The sequence below is a fragment of the Palaemon carinicauda genome, chromosome 13, assembly GCF_036898095.1.
Source record: "Palaemon carinicauda isolate YSFRI2023 chromosome 13, ASM3689809v2, whole genome shotgun sequence".
NCBI lineage: Eukaryota > Metazoa > Arthropoda > Malacostraca > Decapoda > Palaemonidae > Palaemon > Palaemon carinicauda.
In genome coordinates this window covers 8,533,321-8,540,154 of record NC_090737.1, presented here as the reverse complement: position 1 = coordinate 8,540,154, position 6,834 = coordinate 8,533,321, and positions in this window count along the sequence as shown.

Below are 6,834 nucleotides of genomic sequence, written 5' to 3'. Positions count from 1 at the left end.
CCTGTATTTTTCCACGCACTGACCTGGCAAGGGGTTGGGGAGGAGTTGAGGAATCGTAGGGAAGAAGAGAGAATATTCAACCTACACTTGAAATCTATTTAGAGAAAGGGGAAGGATAAAGAATTCAAACGTATTCAATGGATCATTGGATTTGAGAAGTTTTTAGTGAAGGAGCACAGGGAGTATTAAAGATTAACGTGTGTATATTTATCATTTTATGAAGTCTGAATTAATATTAGTACTCTGGTAACATTACAGTTTTGGGGTTGTGGTGGCCGATGTGGTAACGTCCCTGACTGGTGAACACTAGACGGGGATTCGAGTCCCACTCAAAATCGTTAGTTCCTTTGGTCGCTGCAACCTCACAACCCTTGTGAGCTAATTATGGGGGGTTTTGGTGGGAGCCTATAGCTCTATCTGCTAAATCATCAACAGCCATTGCTTGACTCTTCTTGGTCCTACCTTGGGTGGAGAGGTGGCTTGGGCGCTGATAATATGTATATATGGTCAGTCTCTAGGAATCTAGGGCATTGTTCTGCTCGATAGGGCACTGTCAATGTCCCTTGCCTCTGCCATTCATGAGCGGCCTTTAAACATTTAAACCTCCTTGGTCCTAGCTTGGGTGGAGAGGGGGCTTGGGCGCTGGTCATATGTAAATATAGTCAGACTATAGGGTATTGTCCTGCTCGATAGGGGAATGTCACTGTCCCTTGCCTCTGACATTCGTGAGCAGCCTTTAAACATTTAAACCTCCTTGGTCCTAGCTTGGTTGGAGAGGAGCCTTTGATCATATGTAAATATAGTTACTTTATAAGGCGTTGTCCTGCTCGATAGGGCAATGTCACTGTCCCTTGCCTCTGACATTCGTGAGCAGCCTTTAAACATTTATACCTCCTTGGTCCTAGCTTAGTTGGAGAGTGGGCTTGGGCGCTGGTCATATGTAAATATAGTCAGACTATAGGGCATTGTCCTGCTTGATAGGGCAATGTCACTGTCCCTTGTCTCTGACATTCGTGAGCAGCCTTTAAACATTTAAACCTCCTTGGTCCTAGCTTGGGTGGAGAGGGGGCTTGGGCGCTGGTCATATGTAAATATAGTCAGACTATAGGGTATTGTCCTGCTCGATAGGGCAATGGCACTGTCCCTTGCCTCTGACATTCGTGAGCAGCCTTTAAACATTTAAACCTCCTTGGTCCTAGCTTGGTTGGAGAGGGGGCTTGGGCGCTGGTCATATGTAAATATAGTCAGACTATAGGGCATTGTCCTGCTTGATAGGGCAATGTTACTGTCCCTTGCCTCTGACATTCGTGAGCAGCCTTTAAAATTTAAACCTCCTTGGTCCTAGCTTGGTTGGAGAGGAGCCTTTGATCATATGTAAATATAGTTACTTTATAAGGCGTTGTCCTGCTCGATAGGGCAATGTCACTGTCCCTTGCCTCTGACATTCGTGAGCAGCCTTTAAACATTTAAACCTCCTTGGTCCTAGCTTGGGTGGAGAGGGGGCTTGGGCGCTGGTCATATGTAAATATAGTCAGACTATAGGGTATTGTCCTTCTCGATAGGGCAATGTCACTGTCCCTTGCCTCTGACATTCGTGAGCAGCCTTTAAACATTTAAACCTCCTTGGTCCCAGCTTGGTTGGAGAGGGGGCTTGGGCGCTGGTCATATGTAAATATAGTCAGACTATAGGGCATTGTCCTGCTTGATAGGGCAATGTCACTATCCCTTGTCTCTGACATTCGTGAGCAGCCTTTAAACATTTAAACCTCCTAGGTCCTAGCTTGGTTGGAGAGGAGCCTTTGATCATATGTAAATATAGTTACTTTATAAGGCGTTGTCCTGCTCGATAGGGCAATGTCACTGTCCCTTGCCTCTGACATTCGTGAGCAGCCTTTGAACATTTAAACCTCCTTGGTCCTAGCTTGGTTGGAGAGGGGGCTTGGGCGCTGGTCATATGTAAATATAGTCAGACTATAGGGTATTGTCCTGCTCGATAGGGCAATGTCACTGTCCCTTGCCTCTGACATTCGTGAGCAGCCTTTAAATATTTAAACCTCCTTGGTCCTAGCTTGGTTGGAGAGGGGGCTTGGGCGCTGGTCATATGTAAATATAGTCAGACTATAGGGCATTGTCCTGCTTGATAGGGCAATGTCACTGTCCCTTGTCTCTGACATTCGTGAGCAGCCTTTAAACATTTAAACCTCCTTGGTCCTTGCTTGGTTGGAGAGGAGCCTTTGATCATATGTAAATATAGTTACTTTATAAGGTGTTGTCCTGCTCGATAGGACAATGTCACTGTCCCTTTCCTCTGACATTCGTGAGCAGCCTTTAAACATTTAAACCTGCTTGGTCCTAGCTTGGGTGGAGAGGGGGCTTGGGCGCTGGTCATATGTAAATATAGTCAGACTATAGGGTATTGTCCTGCTCGATAGGGCAATGTCACTGTCCCTTGTCTCTGACATTTGTGAGCAGCCTTTTAACATTTAAACCTTCTTGGTCCTAGCTTGGTTGGAGAGGAGCCTTTGATCATATGTAAATATAGTTACTTTATAAGGCGTTGTCCTGCTCGATAGGGCAATGTCACTGTCCCTTGCCTCTGACATTCGTGAGCAGCCTTTAAACATTTAAACCTCCTTGGTCCTAGCTTGGTTGGAGAGGGGGCTTAGGCGTTGGTCATATGTAAATATAGTCAGACTATAGGGTATTGTCCTGCTCGATAGGGCAATGTCACTGTCCCTTGCCTCTGACATTCGTGAGCAGCCTTTAAACATTTAAACCTCCTTGGTCCTAGCTTGGTTGGAGAGGGGGCTTGGGCGCTGGTCATATGTAAATATAGTCAGACTATAGGGCATTGTCCTGCTTGATAGGGCAATGTCACTGTCCCTTGTCTCTGACATTCGTGAGCAGCCTTTAAACATTTAAACCTCCTTGGTCCTAGCTTGGTTGGAGAGGAGCCTTTGATCATATGTAAATATAGTTACTTTATAAGGTGTTGTCCTGCTCGATAGGGCAATGTCACTGTCCCTTTCCTCTGACATTCGTGAGCAGCCTTTAAACATTTAAACCTCCTTGGTCCTAGCTTGGTTGGAGAGGGGGCTTGGGCGCTGGTCATATGTAAATATAGTCAGACTATAGGGCATTGTCCTGCTTGATAGGGCAATGTCACTGTCCCTTGCCTCTGACATTCGTGAGCAGCCTTTAAACATTTAAACCTCCCTGGTCCTAGTTTGGTTGGAGAGGGGGCTTTGGCGCTGGTCATATGTAAATATAGTCTGACTATAGGGCATTGTCCTGCTTGATAGGGCAATGTCACTGTCCCTTGTCTCTGACATTCGTGAGCAGTTTTTAAATATTTAAACCTCCTTGGTCCTAGCTTGGTTGGAGAGGAGCCTTTGATCATATGTAAATATAGTTACTTTATAAGGCGTTGTCCTGCTCGATAGGGCAATGTCACTGTCCCTTGCCTCTGACATTCGTGAGCAGCCTTTAAACATTTAAACCTCCTTGGTCCTAGCTTGGTTGGAGAGGGGGCTTGGGCGCTGGTCATATGTAAATATAGTCTGACTATAGGGTATTGTCCTGTCGATAGGGCAATGTCACTGTCCCTTGTCTCTGACATTCGTGAGCAGTTTTTAAACATTTAAACCTCCTTGGTCCTAGCTTGGTTGGAGAGGAGCCTTTGATCATATGTAAATATAGTTACTTTATAAGGCGTTGTCCTGCTCGATAGGGCAATGTCACTGTCCCTTGCCTCTGACATTCGTGAGCAGCCTTTAAACATTTAAACCTCCTTGGTCCTAGCTTGGTTGGAGAGGGGGCTTGGGCGCTGGTCATATATAAATATAGTCTGACTATAGGGTATTGTCCTGTCGATAGGGCAATGTCACTGTTCCTTGCCTCTGACATTCGTGAGCAGCCTTTAAACATTTAAACCTCCTTGGTCCTAGCTTGGTTGGAGAGGGGGCTTGGGCGCTGGTCATATGTAAATATAGTCAGACTATAGGGCATTGTCCTGCTTGATAGGGCAATGTCACTGTCCCTTGTCTCTGACATTCGTGAGCAGCCTTTAAACATTTTACCCTCCTTGGTCTTAGCTTGGTTGGAGAGGAGCCTTTGATCATATGTAAATATAGTTACTTTATAAGGCGTTGTCCTGCTCGATAGGACAATGTCACTGTCCCTTTCCTCTGACATTCGTGAGCAGCCTTTAAACATTTAAACCTCCTTGGTCCTAGCTTGGGTGGAGAGGGGGCTTGGGCGCTGGTCATATGTAAATATAGTCAGACTATAGGGTATTGTCCTGCTCGATAGGGCAATGTCACTGTCCCTTGCCTCTGACATTCGTGAGCAGCCTTTAAACATTTAAACCTTCTTGGTCCTAGCTTGGTTGGAGAGGAGCCTTTGATCATATGTAAATATAGTTACTTTATAAGGCGTTGTCCTGCTCGATAGGGCAATGTCACTGTCCCTTGCCTCTGACATTCGTGAGCAGCCTTTAAACATTTAAACCTCCTTGGTCCTAGCTTGGGTGGAGAGGGGGCTTGGGCACTGGTCATATGTAAATATAGTCAGACTATAGGGCATTGTCCTGCTTGATTGGGCAATGTCACTGTCCCTTGTCTCTGACATTCGTGAGCAGCCTTTTAACATTTAAACCTTCTTGGTCCTAGCTTGGTTGGAGAGGAGCCTTTGATCATATGTAAATATAGTTACTTTATAAGGCGTTGTCCTGCTCGATAGGGCAATGTCACTGTCCCTTGCCTCTGACATTCGTGAGCAGCCTTTAAACATTTAAACCTCCTTGGTCCTAGCTTGGTTGGAGAGGGGGCTTAGGCGCTGGTCATATGTAAATATAGTCAGACTATAGGGTATTGTCCTGCTCGATAGGGCAATGTCACTGTCCCTTGCCTCTGACATTCGTGAGCAGCCTTTAAACATTTAAACCTCCTTGGTCCTAGCTTGGTTGGAGAGGGGGCTTGGGCGCTGGTCATATGTAAACATAGTCAGACTATAGGGTATTGTCCTGCTTGATAGGGCAATGTCACTGTCCCTTGTCTCTGACATTCGTGAGCAGCCTTTAAACATTTAAACCTCCTTGGTCCTAGCTTGGTTGGAGAGGAGCCTTTGATCATATGTAAATATAGTTACTTTATAAGGCGTTGTCCTGCTCGATAGGGCAATGTCACTGTCCCTTTTCTCTGACATTCGTGAGCAGCCTTTAAACATTTAAACCTCCTTGGTCTTAGCTTGGGTGGAGAGGGGGCTTGGGCGCTGGTCATATGTAAATATAGTCAGACTATAGGGTATTGTCCTGCTCGATAGGGCAATGTCACTGTCCCTTGCCTCTGACATTCGTGAGCAGCCTTTAAACATTTAAACCTCCTTGGTCTTAGTTTGGTTGGAGAGGGGCTTGGGCGCTGGTCATATGTAAATATAGTCTGACTATAGGGCATTGTCCTGCTTGATAGGGCAATGTCACTGTCCCTTGTCTCTGACATTCGTGAGCAGCCTTTAAACATTTAAACCTCCTTGGTCCTAGCTTGGTTGGAGAGGGGGCTTGGGCGCTGGTCATATGTAAATATAGTCAGACTATAGGGTATTGTCCTGCTCGATAGGGCAATGTCACTGTCCCTTGCCTCTGACATTCGTGAGCAGCCTTTAAAAATTTAAACCTCCTTGGTCCTAGCTTGGTTGGAGAGGGGGCTTGGGCGCTGGTCATATGTAAATATAGTCAGACTATAGGGCATTGTCCTGCTTGATTGGGCAATGTCACTGTCCCTTGTCTCTGACATTCGTGAGCAGCCTTTAAACATTTAAACCTCCTTGGTCCTAGCTTGGTTGGAGAGGAGCCTTTGATCATATGTAAATATAGTTACTTTTTAAGGCGTTGTCCTGCTCGATAGGGCAATGTCACTGTCCCTTGCCTCTGACATTCGTGAGCAGCCTTTAAACATTTAAACCTCCTTGGTCCTAGCTTGGTTGGAGAGGGGGCTTGGGCGCTGGTCATATGTAAATATAGTCAGACTATAGGGTATTGTCCTTCTCGATAGGGCAATGTCACTGTCCCTTGCCTCTGACATTCGATAGCAGCCTTTAAACATTTAAACCTCCTTGGTCCCAGCTTGGTTGGAGAGGGGGCTTGGGCGCTGGTCATATGTAAATATAGTCAGACTATAGGGCATTGTCCTGCTTTATAGGAAAATGTCACTGTCCCTTGTCTCTGACATTCGTGAGCAGCCTTTAAACATTTAAACCTCCTTGGTCCTAGCTTGGTTGGAGAGGAGCCTTTGATCATATGTAGATATAGTTACTTTATAAGGCGTTGTCCTGCTCGATAGGGCAATGTCACTGTCCCTTGTCTCTGACATTCGTGAGCAGCCTTTAAACATTTAAACCTCCTTGGTCCCAGCTTGGTTGGAGAGGAGCCTTTGATCATATGTAAATATAGTTACTTTATAAGGCGTTGTCCTGCTCGATAGGTCAATGTCATTGTCCCTTGCCTCTGACATTCGTGAGCTGCCTTTAAACATTTAAACCTTCTTGGTCCTAGCTTGGTTGGAGAGGAGCCTTTGATCATATGTAAATATAGTTACTTTATAAGGCGTTGTCCTGCTCGATAGAGCAATGTCACTGTCCCTTTCCTCTGACATTCTTGAGCAGCCTTTAAACATTTAAACCTCCTTGGTCCTAGCTTGGGTGGAGAGGGGGCTTGGGCGCTGGTCATATGTAAATATAGTCAGACTATAGGGTATTGTCCTGCTCGATAGGGCAATGTCACTGTCCCTTGCCTCTGACATTCGTGAACAGCCTTTAAACATTTAAACCTCCTTGGTT